The 17,248-nt window shown below is 40.5% G+C and overlaps 1 protein-coding gene across 1 annotated transcript in view; it reads left to right on the forward strand.

Moving 5' to 3' along the window:
• The first annotated feature begins 5,970 nt into the window (after window positions 1–5,970).
• Window positions 5,971–17,248, forward strand: part of GJC2 (gap junction protein gamma 2) — a 79,175-nt gene continuing 67,897 nt past the window's right edge. Inside the window, exon 1 of the mRNA XM_075214129.1 lies at window positions 5,971–6,327. The gene's annotated coding sequence lies outside the window, so the exon portion shown is untranslated. The remainder of the gene's footprint in view (window positions 6,328–17,248) is intronic.

Genomic DNA, 17,248 nt, shown 5'->3' on the forward strand with positions numbered 1-17,248 from the left:
GTGACTTCTCTGTACAGCGCTGCGGAATCAGTGGCGCTATATAAATAAATGGTGATGATGATGATGATTGTTTCTCTATTGTCGTCTTCCACATTTGAGATTCTCTGCTCAGCCTCTGTCAGGATTATGACTCTAACTTCAGCTGGGCTAGTGTTGCGTCGATGGATTCTTTGATGCTTACTAATTGTTTGCGTAGAAGTGGTTCCAATATCGCAGCCGATCAATTCTTGTTGATTTATGTTTTGTCTGTAGCGATGAATGAGAATAAGGGGGATCAGAATCGCTGGATTGATGACTTCAGAAGGTTCTGACAGTGTAAATTTACCTATCTTGCATTATTGCTTGTTCGGGTATTTTTCCTTTTAAACAGAGATATTGGGCCCGATTCATTAAGGCATGCAAAACAAACGTAAATGACTTTTTTTTAAACACACATAAACCAGGCTCTCGCACGTCCGTGTTCAACTAGGAGCAGATGTGAAGTTACGCCTGGTGATGAATACGGGTCTAGGTCCGCTCTGCTCTAACAGACACCATACTGCAGAATACGTCCAATACATATGTGGAATATAAAGTCACAAAAGAACAGACAGAAAGTAAAAAAAAATATTCAATTAATGTCATCTGTTAATATTATAGTCATTAATGACTACAAACACGTTTATTCCCCTCCATATTTCACTGGCGTATGGTCTGGTTATGGGAATGTGCAGAGCGATTTTACGCAAAATACAGCACGTAACGGCATTTTACGTTCCTTAATGAATCAGGGGGCGCATGACCCCCTGCCCCCCAGCCCAGCCTGCCCCTGATCAGGCCTATTATAAGTAAAGGTACAAAGCTTAATACGTGTTTGAGAAGATGAAGGGGAATGCTAGGGGTTTCTTTATGAAGATCTGTTATTAATGAAGATTATGCATGGGGAAGCTTTGCTGGCCGTCTCCCGGTGAAGACTACCAGTGGTGAGAGCTATCACCTGGAGGAGGACTTTGGTTAAAGGGAAAAGCCCTATATCTGTTGAAAACTCCAATTTTCAGCAGAGCTAGGCTTTTCTTCTAATCATAAATAGACCCTAGTCTGAGATCTACATAAATACAAGCAGTGGGTGGTCTGTTTTATCCAGCTTCCAGTGTTATTTGTGGACCTGAGTTTCTGGAATTAGAGCTGCTATGATATTGTTATTTCGGATTTAAAAAGCTTTTGTTTAGGTGCCTAACAGTGCTTTGAAGACAGCAAATCAATCTTGCATTATTTAGGTATGTTGCAGTTTTATGTTTGGCCACACAGTGGCAGTAAAGTTCCTTGTTTCACAGTTTGAGAGGTTGGATTTCTGGGTTGTTTGGAAAGCTGTGATAATGGTAACAGGGTCCTGTAAGTCCTATTAGTGAGATATTTGTGCTTTAATGAATATATGAAAGTCTGTGTCAGGGCGGCTGGAGATTTATTTTGTAGTAACTCTCAGCCTCTGCGCCCTCCCTATCCTGAGACTGTGAGTTAAGGTCCCAAGTGAGTGAACTGAGGTTTTTCGGATGTATGAACGGTTATTTGTGCCCTCACCCTGGTAGCTGAGTGTGACTGCTTACACAATGCTGCTCCGTCTTAGGGTTTCACTGGTGGTTTCAGGGTGGTGCTTCTCAGTGTTCCAGTAGGCGATAGTTACCGACTGTTCCTGAGTTCTAGAGGATTGGTTTTGTGTCTTCGCTGGATCTACGGTCATAAGGTTTGATGGTGATTTGCACTTAACGGGCCGTCTCTCTGCGTTTTCTCAACTCCGATCCAGCTGTGAATTTCCTGGGCTGTTTGCGTTGGGACTGCGGATAGTTCGGGGTTCCTTGCTTCCATGTTTTTCTTTGTGTAGGGGTTATTGGTTACTCCAGTAGGTTTCTTGATACTTATTTGTGGAATCCGGCGGTCCTGATATTAGAAGGACCATAGAGGCTGAGCGTCCCCGATGCGCCAACTTGTGGGATCTAGGTCGCAGTGATATATATGCCTAAGAGTCAGCGTGGGATGTCCATGGCCAGTGGTTTTTGGCTTAAAAGTTGTATTGTATGTTCCTGTATAGTATTTAGCGATTGGGGAGTCTCGGATGTTAAAAGATTTTTGGCTGTTCAGAGCTAAGTTCTTGTAAGTCTTCCCTCTATAGCGTCCCCGGCATCCCTCTCAATTGTCCCATTTGTGCTCTGTTTAATAATTATACTGCGTATGATTAATAATAACCTTATTAGTTACTAATACACAGTCTGTTAGCAAAACGAGGATTACAGCGAGTTAGCGATCTATGTTTTGGGCCCCATCTCATATTTACCGTCATTTATTTATATAGCGCCTACATATTACATAGCGCATTCCAGAGGATATTGAATCAGTCACATTAGTCCTTTTCCCATTGAAGCTTATAGTATAAAATCTCTATGACACACACTAGGGTCCGTTATGTCACAAGCCAAGCAAGCGACTAATGTATTTTTTGGAGTGTGGGAGGAAACCGGAGCACTCAGAAGAAACCAACACAAACACGGGAGAATGTACAAACTCCATACAAGTTGGGACCTGGTCAGAATCAAACCCATGAGTCCAGCGCTGGGAGACAGCAATATTAACCACTGTGCCACCGTGCTGCAGGAACCTTGATCTAGTTGAGCTATTAGTAAATATCAATGACCTAAATATTCTCTCAGGAGAACCTTGAAAAGAGTAAAAGGAAAAATAAACGAACAATATTCCTAGACACATTTATTTATTGAATTGGCTTTGCACCTTGTTGCGAAAATCCTTCTGTTTTTCAGCCATGTCTTTGATTAATCAGGCAGAGTTGTTTATTTTCATTATCAACGTGGCTGAGCTCTCTGCATTGGATACAACTGTATCCAGACACCAGCTGTGTGTTATCTCCCAGGGCAACGCATATAAACTATTCTGCCTGATGACAGCAACACATAACTAGAAAGCACGGTAGAAAAAGCAGTGTATAAAATTTCTAGGAGTTATAGGATGTAAAAGCTAAAAATCACTAAAATAATCTTAGGGTGGAAACCCCATTTATATAAAGATTTTAAAATCTGAAATATTGATTTGACATTCCTTCAGAAATGTAGATTCTGCTAAATATTCACTACTTGTTTCTATATATTGTTGTAGAGTAACACACCAGGGTCGTACCCCCATGTTATAATGCAACATGGACACAAGATGGCGCTAGAATAATTTTATAATGAATTCTAAAGGTAAATGATACATTAGCCCAAGCCTGGCCAAACTGTGGCTCCCCCAGGTGTTGTGAAACTACAAGCCCCAGCAAGCTTTGCCAGTAGATAGCCAGGTGATAGCTGGCAAAGCATGCTGGGAGTTGTAGTTAATACAGTCAAGTAATGTTCAAACAATGTGAAAGTAACATTCAGTATTAGTGATGAACCAAGAAAACACTTTATCAATATATCTGGGCTACAAACAAGGACCTGTGCACTTAATAATACCTCAGAATTGTCCTGATTTTGTAGGGACATCTCAATTCGTGGGTCACAAAGGGGCAGAGCTTAACAGTAAAGTGGGTTGAGTTTTACCCAAATGTGCCCGTTTGTAGGTGGGTTTTGGTCAGAACGGGTGTGGGGCTTATTTTGTCCTGCTTTCGGGATTCTAAATATTAGGAGGTATGACTTAATTACTTCAGGTTTGATAAACAAAAATACAAGTTTGTTAGAACATACAGTTGCCAATATCATTAAGAGATATATATGTAACTGCTTGGCTGATACCAGAAAGCATTACCTTCACAGCAAATGTAAACAGAATATCAAACATCTCCAGTTCTGTCAAGGTATGGAAACTTTTACATATGTGACTGTGAATGATATTAGTAGCTCTTTTATATAAGGTAACTTTTATTTCCCGTTTAGTGGTACTCAGCCCTGCCCAGGCTCTTGGCAATAGAGGAAGTTCTTATGGTGAACTCTGTCTTTTACTTGTCCTGTGTCGTCATCCAGACCCCTGTGTCTCTCACCTCATTACATCCCCCAGTGTCCAAACACTGTGTTACTGCCGTGGTCGGGGTATAGTGAGGGGCAGAGAGAGTAAGAGGAGAGGAGAGATGGCTGCCTCAGCCATTGCTATGAGAGGACACGGCACAGTGGGGTTGAGTACTTTGGGTCATAGGGAGGGACAACGACAGCAGGATATATTCAGGGCCACATTAACTACATTATGGGCCCCCGGGCAAAGCAGTGCAGCGGGGCCCCTATATATACATATATATATATATATATATATATTTATATAAAAAGTGACTATATATATGTCCGGGGGGCCCGTCGGAGGCAGCACCAAAAAAAACCCTGAAAAAAAAGAAGAAGAAATTACCTACCTTGCTGTCAGCTGGCGATCCGGCTCCCTCCATGGTCTCCTCCTCCGCGCTGCGCTCCGCAATGGATGTCGGGCGGGCGTGATGACGTCACGCCCGACATGCACTGCGAGCTACTTTTAAAAGTAACTTTTGAACATTTGATGTCTGGTCCAAGTGGACTTGAATCGCCCTGTCAAGCGTAGCAGGTCGGCGGCAAAATCATTAAAACGGTGCATGCGGGCTGCTTGTGTGTCCAGTCCGATGCATGCGTGCTTCGTCCGCGCTGGTTGTGATGGCGCTGCTCGGCTTGTGGCGCTGCTCAGCTTGTGATTGGTCGAGTGGTCGCGCGCTGACAGCTTACTGCGGGCGGTGACCGTTATATTTCGCTACACACCTGACGTGTGTGGGTGTGTGTACAGTGATTAACTACGTGATGTGAGTTCTGGCACCTTTTTTTTACAAAAAACAAGCACTGATTTTATGTATAATAATATAATATCTGTATAAATGGTTATTTCTGATGTCATCACTTCTGTGCTCAGTAGGATATCTTGTCTGTCATAAGGAATAACAGCCCCTCTACTGTAAAATATTATCTACATACAAGTCACCTCAGATTTCTGTTACCTGTATAAAAACGCTGCTCACTGACTTATAATAGCCTTATAATTTACATTAGGCTACACATTATCCTGGATATAAATGAAATCAGTTCTGGAACAAGCCGTTATTGCACCAAAGGCAAAGATATCAGACCACGCCCTGTGTGATGTTGCCATATGGTGGAGTTATAATACTATGTACTATTTTATCTATCCCTGTGCGTACCCAAATCTCCCCCTGCCCCAAGCAGCTGCCCTATGAGGGGGGAGAATTATTTCTAAGCACTTTTGCTGTGATTTTGAATTTCCAGCGAGTTAAAAATCACTGATTTATTAACCAGCGATTTGATGTAAAATCGCCAGACAAGTGATTCTATCAAAATCGCTATTCTCAAAATTGCTATAAATTGTGGTCCGATTTTTTCCCACTCCAGCTATACAAATCACCAAATATTTGAAGCTGCAATTTTGCAAACTTGCCCGAGTTGGAATTCAAAATCTCCAGATACAACACGCTGCTATCTATAGGGGAGATTGGCAAACATATCTCTGTCACACTGCAGGGCAATGTTAATATACCAGTAGGCAGAATGGGAGTTTTAATAAACCATTTTATTTTTTGTAGAGGGGCAAAAGTTATTATGAATTTTCTTACAAGGGGAAAATTTATTTTAAGAATAAATTAGTGGCCCAAATGTAATTATAAATTAAATGTAAGTCGCTCCTGGAGAGGAAGGATGTGGGAGGGAAGGAGTGCGCAATCGTAGGCCGAGCACAGAACGGACGTGTATGCGCAAAGGCAGACCAGCAGAAACACGCACATACGGCTGCTAGGAGGCGAATCTTTTGCACCTGCTATAGGTCAGGGGCAAATACTGCTGTGAATGAGTTCTCTGTACAGCGCTGCGGAATTAGTGGACGCTATATAAATAAATGATGATGATGACTTGTTATAATACAATGCCGATGCGGAGGCGGGCACATCTTCAGCTCTGCATTTTTTCCCAAAGTGTCAGTATGTTTGTTTTGGACAGCCCCTTGTTCCAGTGCTGAGCTGTGTGCCCTCCTGGCATTTAGACAATGGATAGCAGTCGCTCCTCCGGCTGCAGAGCGTTCTCCTTGTGGCATTGCTGAATGCATGGTTATAACATCCACTCTCAGCCCCAGGACTCAGCTGTCATCCTGCTCAGTGCTCACAGTGCATCCTGCTCCTGAGCGGAGTCTCTTACCCACCGGTCCAGTGTTTCCAGAGTTCCTGGTGACTGTTGCCACAGAGGACGGGTTCCTGCTGCCACTGCAGGTTGTCAGATGCAAAGGACAACCCTCTCCCTGTCCGCCCCAGATAGAACTTTTGTCCAGCACGTTACAGCCCAGGAACTGAGAGAGGTAAGTGACCATTGTACTCACAATTCCCTGCGTCCTGCATCAGCGATTACCTGTGAGTGGCGTCGAGCTCAGGATGGGAGATGTAACATGATCTGTTATTAGCATTGTGTGACATATATATATATATATATATATATATATTATAGGGTAGAGATGGATTCTAACACCAGACAATATTTCAGCTGTATCAGTGAGAAAACAACTCACTTGTGTTTCAGTAAATCAAAAACTTATTAACCGTGATGTACTCAGGGATAGACACCAGGAAAACCTGTATGATATGTGGAACTAATCCCCCCAAAAGATATCTTAAAAAGGTAAACTGTACTTTAGAGTGCAAGCTCTTCAGACCATCGTCTCTCACCTTCTGTGTTCCTAAATGCTCCCATCCTGTCATCGTATGTTCAAATGTATCTCCATGTTTGTACAATGATGAGGAATATGTTGGTGCTATTGAAGAATAATAGTAACTGTCACTCTCTCTTTGACTGTATCTGTTTATGCTGTATTGATGGATTATATAATGTCCCAGGTTACAGTCACACTTGTTATCCCTCAATAACACAACACTGTAAAACAATCTGTATTATTACCAAGTAGCTGACAGTGTCTATAGCTGGGACAGTCTGCAGCAGAGGTATAATATACAATATAACATACAGGGCACTATATAATATACAGGGCATGATGTACCACCAGCTGAGACTGGCTGCTGTACATGGTTCATGTAGGCGGACAAGGATCTCAAACCAATATATATATATATATAGAGAGAGAGAGAGAGAGAGAGAGAGGGAGAGAGAGAGAGAGAGAGAGGGAGAGAGAGAGAGAGAGGGAGAGAGAGAGAGAGAGGGAGAGAGAGAGAGAGGGGGAGAGAGAGAGAGAGGGAGAGAGAGAGAGAGGGGGAGAGAGAGAGAGAGAGAGAGAGAGAGGGAGAGAGAGAGAGAGAGAGGGAGAGAGAGAGAGAGAGAGAGAATCAGTCAATTGTCAGACAATTTAAAACAATTTATATTTAAAAGTACAGAATGTACTTTTTTGCAAACAGTGTATACAACCGTATATTACAATTATCTGTATTGTGCATAGGTACAGAGTGTCAGGGTGTAGATCTTATGCTGCAGAGCGTTCCCCCTTTACCTTATATAATAACAGTTTACCATCCTGAACTCTCTAGAGATCTGCAGAGCATCGCCCCGTCCCATCTATACTATAGGTGCTATTATTCTGATACCCAACTGTTCTCCTTCCAGTCTTACATTGGACCACCAGTAAAATACATATTTTTTTATTGTTTCAAGTCCCCCAATTAAAAATATGTTACAAATAATAATTCTTATTTTTTTATTGCTAAAATGAAATATGTTAGAATTATATCTGTAACAGTTACAACGGTCACTGGCCGGGATTCTGTGACTGGTAATGAACTGATCTTTTCACGTACCTTCTTTTTCTTGAACAATTTATAGACCCACAGAACGATCTAATAAACATACACAGAAAAGGGATCACTTATTTATCACAATTATTTATCATATTCTTTTCGTGCGTCTGTATACACCGCCGCAATACCTGCTCCGTTATCGCCATTTCAAAATCGTTTACTGATTTCTCGATATGAAGCATTTTTTAATATTTTAAAATAATTTTCCAAATTTTTTTAAATAAATTTTATCTATTTTTATACCCGATTCCTATTTTATATTCATAGAGCTGAAGCCCGAATCTCGGAAGTCAGTTCGTATATGCGAATGACTACACTTAGAGTTCCTGGTCGGTATCGTTCAGCGTGTGATTTAATTAAATTGCGCAATTTGCTATCTCAGTAATGATAAATAGGCCCAGGGGTGCAGAGCTGGAATTCAATTCACCCCTGAAGTACCTCCGCGCTAAAACTATTACCATTATTACGGCAGTTTTAGCCCGGCTCTCAGCTCAGGGAGCTGCGACCAAAAAGCCGGCGTTAGAACTACCATAATAACGGTAATTATGCGCACTATTACCGTAATAACGGTAATAATGCGCATGTCACGCTACTTTTAACAGTAACGCGGCCAATTGAATACCCCCCACGCGTGTCAGGTGCCCGGGTGTTAGTTATATGATCATAGTTCTGAATCATTTTTTCTATAATGATCTTTTGTGTTCCACAGATGTAACAGTAATTGTAACATCTTAAGAGAAATAAATTGTTGTGTGTGGGCACCGCTGGGCAGCAGTGCCAGGTACCAAGTCCTGAGGATACAGGTAATGTATGTATTTTAGGCCACTGGGCCAGATGTCTTCTCTTATAGAGGGAAATGCATCTGATTACCATGGTAATGTTACACATGACAAGGACGTTTCCTGATAATTCTGCTTTGTACCGTAGTAATCCAATGCTATTTTCTACGGCTGTGGAAGCAGTTATCAGGCTTCCGATGTAGTTATTGTTTTGAGAGAAACAGATCTTGGTGATTTGAGATGGAGTTTAGAGGGGCATAACACTCGACAATAAAGCCCATATATGTTTAGCTACACCCCTAACTCTGTGTCTGCAGATAACTTCTTGCAGGGGCGGAGTTCATGACTCTGAATCTGTACACAGACGCTGCAGCGCTGCTGGATGAAGTGAACGAGATATTTGCAGTGTGTGGTGATAACAGATACATAAAGGTGATAATGTAGGACAATAGCGCATGAAAGCTGGAGACAGAGGATACGAGGGGTGTGAAGGTGGCTCTCAGCCAGTACGTTCCCTCCTGTATATATGTCCTGTAGGATGATCCATGTCCACACATCACAGAGGCTTCTGTCTGACTTATTACTGTAAGTACCATTTCTGTCAGGTCATGGAGATCACCCCGGGAGGGAACCTGCTTTTTACTAGAGATGCTCACTGACCCCCATGAACTGGTTTTGGATCTGGATTAGCTTTGTGGTTTGGTTTTGGATTTTTTAGAAAAAATCCTAAAATATGCTAAAATCACATAATTTTGCTCTTTTTTTGTTCCTACATTATTATTAACCTCAATAACACTCATTTCAAGTCATTTGCAGTCAATTTTGACCACCTCACAGGTCACAATATTATTTTCATACACTTTGAGACAAATACTGCAGCGACCTGGCTGGATGGTAAGCGACAGAGCAATGACACAAACACACGGCAGTTCCTAGCACATCTAGGACACATTGGTACACAGCAGCGGCAGAAAAGAAAAATGGTGCAAGATGGAATTGTCCTTGGGCCCTCCCTCCCACCATTATGTTGGATCTTAAAAATGAATCCAAAAATCCCGAGATCTAACGACGTAACGATGACGTTTTGCCTTGTTTTCAAATCCGAAAAAGTGCGAAAGTACCGAGCCGGCTCGGTACTCAGATCTGCTAAGTTCGGGTATGTTCGGTTCTTGGGGAACCGAGCCTGAGCATCTCTACTTTTTACATATAATTACCTGTAATTTATTGGTGGAATATCAGTCATAAAACATACTGCAACTAGCATGAAAATAATCAGTGAATTTATATTTAGTGCCTGATTCATCAAGGAACGTAAGTCCATTTGTGTGCCGTATCCTGCGCAAAATCTCTGTGCGCATGCGCTAAAACAAGACTTACGCTAGTGAACGCAACTGCATGCAGTTCAAATGACATTTCCGACTCCCTACGATTTGAAGGGCAGAACCTGGGTGGGAAAGGGCAGACTAGCATAGGCGATGTACAATGAGTGCGTGCCAGGGTCGAGCGCACGTACAAGCTTTGGGCATCGCTCAGGTTAGTGTTTTTCAGTCGTATCACTTGCTCCAGCTACAGGTCAGGTGTAAGTACAGAGAGATAGTGATGACTACACTTATGCATGCTACAACATGTGTTTGCAATTTAGACAAACTGTAAAATGTATTTTATGTACACTGCATATTAAGAACATCCTGATAAATGTCTTTCGTGTTAAAAAAATGATAAAAAAAATGTAAAAACATTTTTAAATTTATTAATGATTATAGTATTAACAGGTGTTAATATATTTCATTTTTTCCATGCGTTGGGATAGGACTTTATATTGTGCATATGTATTGTGCGTATTCTACAGTGTGTTATCTGCAAGTAACGTAGAACCAGAGTATATAGAAACGTACACTCTTCATATGGAAATGTTTCTCCAGATCCGCTTGTACTTCAATACGGCCGGACGTGTTTGCAAGTTGTGTTCAGATTGTGTTCCTTAATGAGTCAAGGCCTAAATATTTATCTGTACTATTTATTGCCATCACAACGTATAAGTATTTGCTGCGCTGATGATATGACAGCACCATTTGGTAATAACGTGGGGGATTCTTGCAGTATCAGAAACTTTGGTTAATATTAATAATAATCAGATTACTGTACAACTGTGTGTTCCACTTGCTGCAGAAAGTCAATTATTGGTAATTTTTTATACATTGCAAACATATGGTCCAGTCTGATGAGCGTTACTCACTGACCCGGGGTATTTTCATTGATTTATTCCAATTTTAATGCCAGTTAGTTTAGATAAAGCCGAACCTGTCATTTCTGCTGTCTGTATTATGCACTTTGAGGATTTTTCAGCTGACAGTGTTTAAGAACATTAATTGCTTTCAGGGTTTTAAGTTTGTCTTGGTCTGTTCTGATTTGTTATTGGATATCAGCTGAAAGGAAAGCGACAGACATTGATTACGCCAAGAATGGGCGGAACTGTAACCCTCATCTAGAAAATGTCACAATAAAGTCATAAATTCACTTTTACCAGACAAGTGAGGTCGCTACGGTTTATTATTCATATCAGGGCTCATCATATACAAATACACTTTCTTACTACTAGTACCGGAACAAGTGCTTTTTGCATTTGCACAGAAATAAAACAAAGCGTATTGTGCGACAAAAAGGCAATTTGTGCTCAACTCAACATAACCCCATAATGTGCAAAGTTGTGTCGCTCTGTATATAGAGAGAAGGCGCCAACATTCAGAAATGTCGCACTTTGCGTTTCTCTTGATTACATTTAGAAGAAATTAGTTGGTTTTAATGTGGGGCACTAAATGTCAGATATCTAGTAAGTGAACGTGAAACCCAATAGTTGTATTAAAATTTAACTTTTATTAATTAGATCATTAAAAAATGAAATATTAAAAACAGTGAAATGATGAAGTGATAATGTGAATAAAGTGATATTTAAAATCTACTGAGTGTACTTTATGATCTTTATTTTTGTTCCCAATAAATTATATTTAATATAGTCTTATTTGTTGTATCACTTTATTGTTTGAACTCAATGGGCCTGATTCATTAAGGATCTTAACTCAAGAAACTTCTTATTTCAGTCTCCTGGACAAAACCATGTTACAATGCAAGGGGTGCAAATTAGTTTTCTGTTTTACACATAAGTTAAATACTGACTGTTTTTGCATGTAGCACACAAATACTTGATAGCTTATTTGTACACTGAAATTTAAAGTTGATATTTGTGTGCTAAATAAAAAACAGTCAGTATTTAACTTATGTGCAAAACAGAAAACTAGTTTGCACCCCTTGCATTGTAACATGGTTTTGTCCAGGAGACTGAAATAAGAAGTTTCTCAAGTTAAGATCCTTAATGAATCAGGCCCAATATCTTCATTCCTATTTCCCATAGTTTACAATATTATAATATCTCTGATACAAGTCTCACTATTATCACACTATGGGGTAAATGTTATACAGATATTGATACAGTTTTTTGTTGGACTAAGTGACACTGTTAGGATTAATCTTATTGGTACTAGTGAGCTGGTTAAACCTTCTAGTCCCCTAAATATTCAGTTAATTTCACTAGGTTATTCCATAATTATTATGTGGATCTTAATTCACACATTTATCATCCTTATTATAGTTCCCACATTTATCACTCTTGCTGTAGTGTCAATTATTGTCTGACAATAGGTATAATATCAACGTATAGAACTCACTGTATATACTATATCCTGTAGGTACCGCATATAAAAATAATCTGAATATCTATTCCTTTCTATACATTTAATCAGGTTTAGTGCGCTGATAATATACAGCTATCTCTGCAGGCTGTAGAACTGGTTATATGAGCTACATCTTGTATGTACTGCATATAAAGGTAATCGGAATTTCACTCCCTTCCTATAGATTGAATCAGACTTAGTACATTGATAATATGCGGCTCTTATTGCTGGTTGTAATATGTGGTTGTGATTTGCTCACTACCTAATAATATTCCACTAGTGCTGGGGCCAAGTAAGACTAATTCATCTCATCGTCACCCTCAGAAAGCGACTATTTATTAAATTATCTAATTTCCAAAGAGTGAAATCATTGTATTACTTTGGGCAAAAAAACTCACCTGAACAAGCACCACCAGCGAAACGCGAGTCGCTGAGTGTACCTGACCTCAATAATCCCAGTATTCCCCAAGTAATACAATGATTAGACAGGAGTAGATTGTATGATTAGTTTTATACGCGGTACCTACAAGATAGAACATATACAATCACTTCTATACGTTGATATTTTACCTATTGTCAGACAATATTTGACACTATAACAAGGGTGATAAATGTGTGAATTAAGATCCACATAATAGTTATGGAATAACCTAGTGAAATCAACTGAATATTTAGGGGACTAGAAGGTTTAACCAGCTCACTAATAACAATAAGATTAATCCTTAGTGTTGGAGGACAGGAACATGGTTACAAGTTTACTAATCAAAACCCTAACAGTGTCACTTAGTCCAACAAAACATTGTATCAATATCTGTATAATATTTACCCCATAGTGTGATATTAGTGAGAACTGTATCAGAGATATTATAATATTGTGAACTATGAGAAATAGGAATGAAGACATTGAATTCAAATAATAAAGTGAGACAACAGATAAGATCATCTTAAATATGATTTATTGGGAACAAAAATAAAGACATCATAAAGTACACTCAGTAGAATTTAAATATCACTTTATTCATCATTTCACTGTTTTCAATATTTAAATTTTTAATGAAATTATTGATAAAAGTAAAATTTTAATACTACTGGGTTTCCCATTCACTATGTAGATATCTGACATTCAGAGACTGCTCGTGCACCATTAAAACAAACGAATTTCTTCTAAATGTTGCATGCAGTATAATTTAGTTGGTAACACCACAATAAACCAAAAATTAAAAAGCTTATAATGGTATCTGGCGAGAAATAATGAAATAAGTGGATAATAAATACACAACTGGAAAAATAAGCAGCAGTCCCTTAATATAGTACTTGTGGGACAATAAATTCTGTAACGTTTTCTCTGGGTTACTCAAGAAGACAGATTGATCCTACGTAACTCTACATATAATGATTCACTAAGCATGACTGTGATATAAAGTGACGCAGTTCCGTGGCCGGACGTTTCGTATTTGTCTCCTATTACACAGACCAGCTTTGCCAGTTTCCCACATGCGCAGTATAACTGGGAGGAGCCCCTGGACTTCCAATTCCACTGTCACCAAAATAAATCAATAAAATAAAAAACATATACAAATATACTTTACAGCGAATGAAGCATATTTTCAATGATAACTCCCTGATATCTCCATACCGAGATAGCAATATGAGGATTGCAGCGTTACTTATACCGCCATGGCCCTTGTTAAATAGGCTTCTCTGTCCCCCGCTGGCGAAACTCTTTAAAACTTGGTACAGTCCCTGGAAATTAGGGCAAGTTGACAGCTATGTATAAGGCACCAACATATGCTGTGGTGCACACACTGCTAGATAATCATATGTTGTTATAATTAGCATGAGTCAGATTATGTGTATATCTAAGGCACCAACATATTATGTAGCGCACACACTACTAGAGCATCTGTGTATTCTTGGATTAATGCAATAGTAGTGTTTTCATGCTTCAAAAAAGCTGATGATAAAAGTGCTCCCCGACCCTTGTCAGGTTATTGGTGGTGACGTTAAAGTGGATTCTGCACTTTACAATATTTACATTATGTCTCTTAATCACACTCCCTTCCCTCCAATACGAGCGTTACTTCTATTCTTGTACTGGCAGCGTCTGGGCAGCTGTGGGTACCCAGGAGTCAGCTGTTACTTATAGCCGCTGCATCCAATCACTTTCCCTCCGCAGGGAACAGCAGTGTTCCTGGCTATAGGGAAATGTCAGGATTATGCTCAATACAGAATATAGGGGGGAGGAGAGGAGGGGAGGGGAGGGGAGAGGCTCCTACTAAATTTAAAAAAAAAAAAAAAAAAAATTGTATATGAAAGAGGAAAACCCCTTTTTTTGTGGCTGAGGAGACTGAACGGTGAATTGAACAGCTGCAGCTATAGCATAACTACCATCTGTCCCGATTTTGGCGGGACATCTCTATTTGCGGTAAGCAAATTGGGTGGGACTTACCAGGAAAGTGGGTGGAGTTTGTCCAATAATGTGGGTAGAGTATGAACAGAACAGGGGCGGGGCTTGTTGTGTCCCACTTTGGGATTTTAGATGTCGGGAGGTATACTATAACATTATAACTGTACAATAATGCATATACCCTACTAAGTTTTGCAGGAGGGGAGGTCCAAAGGACAAATGCGGGAAGTCGCTAAGAGACAATTCACTTCATCATGGCCCAATCCCTGCTGTGCAATGACGCAATTGCCTCGTGTAGTGTTGTACGTTGCACTATTAAGGCCCCGCCCTCTTTCGTTTTATATCAAACAACAGTTGCTATTGGGCATTAATAAAACTTAAAAATCCTCTCTAATGCAGGAGAAACATCCCCACATCTCACGTATGTAAAATAATTCATTTATTTATATAGCCCCACCAATACCGCACCAATTCTGCAGGCGTGTACAGACAATATTTGTCATTTACATCAGTCCCTGCCCCATTGGAGCTTACAGTCTAAATTTCCTAACACACACACACAGACTAGGGTCAATTTTGTCAGCAGCCAATTAACCTACCAGTATGTTTTTGGAGTGTGGGAAGAAACCGGAGCAACCGGAGGAAACCCACGCAAACATGGGGAGAACATAGAAACTCAGCACAGATAAGGCCATGGTCAGAAATCAAACTCATGACCCCAGCGCTGTGAGACAGCAATACTAACCAGTGCAACAAAGAAATCCCCTATCAGCAAACAGCAAATCTGCAACTATTGCCCATCATCATCCGCTATTGGTCCTCTCACCTCTCCAGGGAGGTCACACGATGCTAAGAAGAAATAAAAAGTTAACGTGATCTCGTAGATAATTCAGGACATTACGTCATCCCTCACCATCAGTCTAAGGGTGCGCTATTCATAATAATATCTGCAAGACTTTAAAATAATGATTAAAAATACTACAGAAAAACCTAATTTACAAAACAGTTTCAATACCTGTGTGAATACCATGACATTAAGAAGATGTTATGAGCAGGCGACTTTATATGCTGCAGATCTCTAGAGAGGTTTATAATCCAATAACCTGTAACTTATTAGTGTATTAAGTACAGGAAACAAGAAGTTCTAGTGCTACAAGTTTATAGGTCGATACCATCGACCAGAGTAACAAAGTAACATCTAATCCTTCTGCATTAAACGCACATTGTCAGGGTTAATTACCAGCTATATTTCTGCCCATGGTGAAATGGTTAATTAGGAGTCTGTGTCTGGGTAATGAGCTGTTAGGAATCTCTCAGCATAGGGTAACTTGCTGCCAGTGTCCGCCTCTGGTTAGGGTGGGCCGCCGTCGGAGTGACTCTTGGTGGGCGTCGTATGGGCAGACAGCTGAATCCTGGGAAGGAGAGAATGTTCTACAGCGCGATCTCCATATATTCCTAATGAATCATATGCTGGACACCCATCTGGAGGCCAGAAACCGCACAGCAGTTACTGCTCATTACTAATGTAGGGCTTTAATAATAGTCCAAAAGCCACATAAGCCTCTAGTCCCTCCAGCAGCATCAGACGTCTGACTACGGTACAGATGTGTGGGTGCCAGGTTTTCATGGTTGGTCCTTTGCCAGCTGGGGCGCAAGTTTGGTGCCTGGTATGAAGGGTTTCTCAATCTGTTTTTTTAACATTCAGTACATGTTTCACAAATACCCCCTAATTTGTGGTCATTTTTTTACTAAGTACTCCTTAATGTCTGACAATTTTTTAAAAGTACCCACATGACTGAATCAAGAGGCTCCTTATGCTGGTAGATGTTTCTGAAATACCCCTTCTGACTAGTTTTGTACATGTTTTATCCTTTGCTAATATATTAAACCAGTGGTTCCCTAACTTTTGCTGTTCGCGGCACCCTTAGAGTCCTTTTTCAAGGCACCCCTCCAAAATAATTACCGAGCAGTCCCGTTTTATAAGTAGTTGGGTCAAAAAATGTAATAAGTATTTAGGTCAGGACAAAAATACTTATTTAGTTGTATGCAAAAATAATACACATAAATCCAAGAGAAAATAATATTTTTGTATATATTTTTTTCAATTATATTTCTGTCAAAGAATAATTTACAGCTAACTCACTGTGTGTCCCCTTCATCCACACACTGTGTCACCTTCATGCACACACTCTATGCCCTCCATCTCCACACACTCTGTGCCCCTTCATCTACACACTCTATGCCCTCCATCTCCACACACTCTGTGCCCCTGCATCTACACACTGTGTCACCTTCATGCACACACTCTATGCCCTCCATCTCCACACACTCTGTGCCCCTGCATCTACACACTGTGTCACCTTCATGCACACACTCTATGCCCTCCATCTCCACACACTCTGTGCCCCTGCATCTACACACTCTGTGCCCCTCTGCGGTGCCCGGGACCCAGCATCCTCCTCTCTTGCCGCTTGTCACTGAATGTCGGGTGTGATGACATCACGCCCGACATTCAATGAGAAGCGAGGAGGGAGGAGGATGCTGGGTCCCAGGCACCGCCGAATTG

The sequence above is a fragment of the Mixophyes fleayi genome, chromosome 5 (genome assembly GCF_038048845.1).
Source record: "Mixophyes fleayi isolate aMixFle1 chromosome 5, aMixFle1.hap1, whole genome shotgun sequence".
Taxonomy (NCBI): Eukaryota; Metazoa; Chordata; class Amphibia; order Anura; family Limnodynastidae; genus Mixophyes; species Mixophyes fleayi.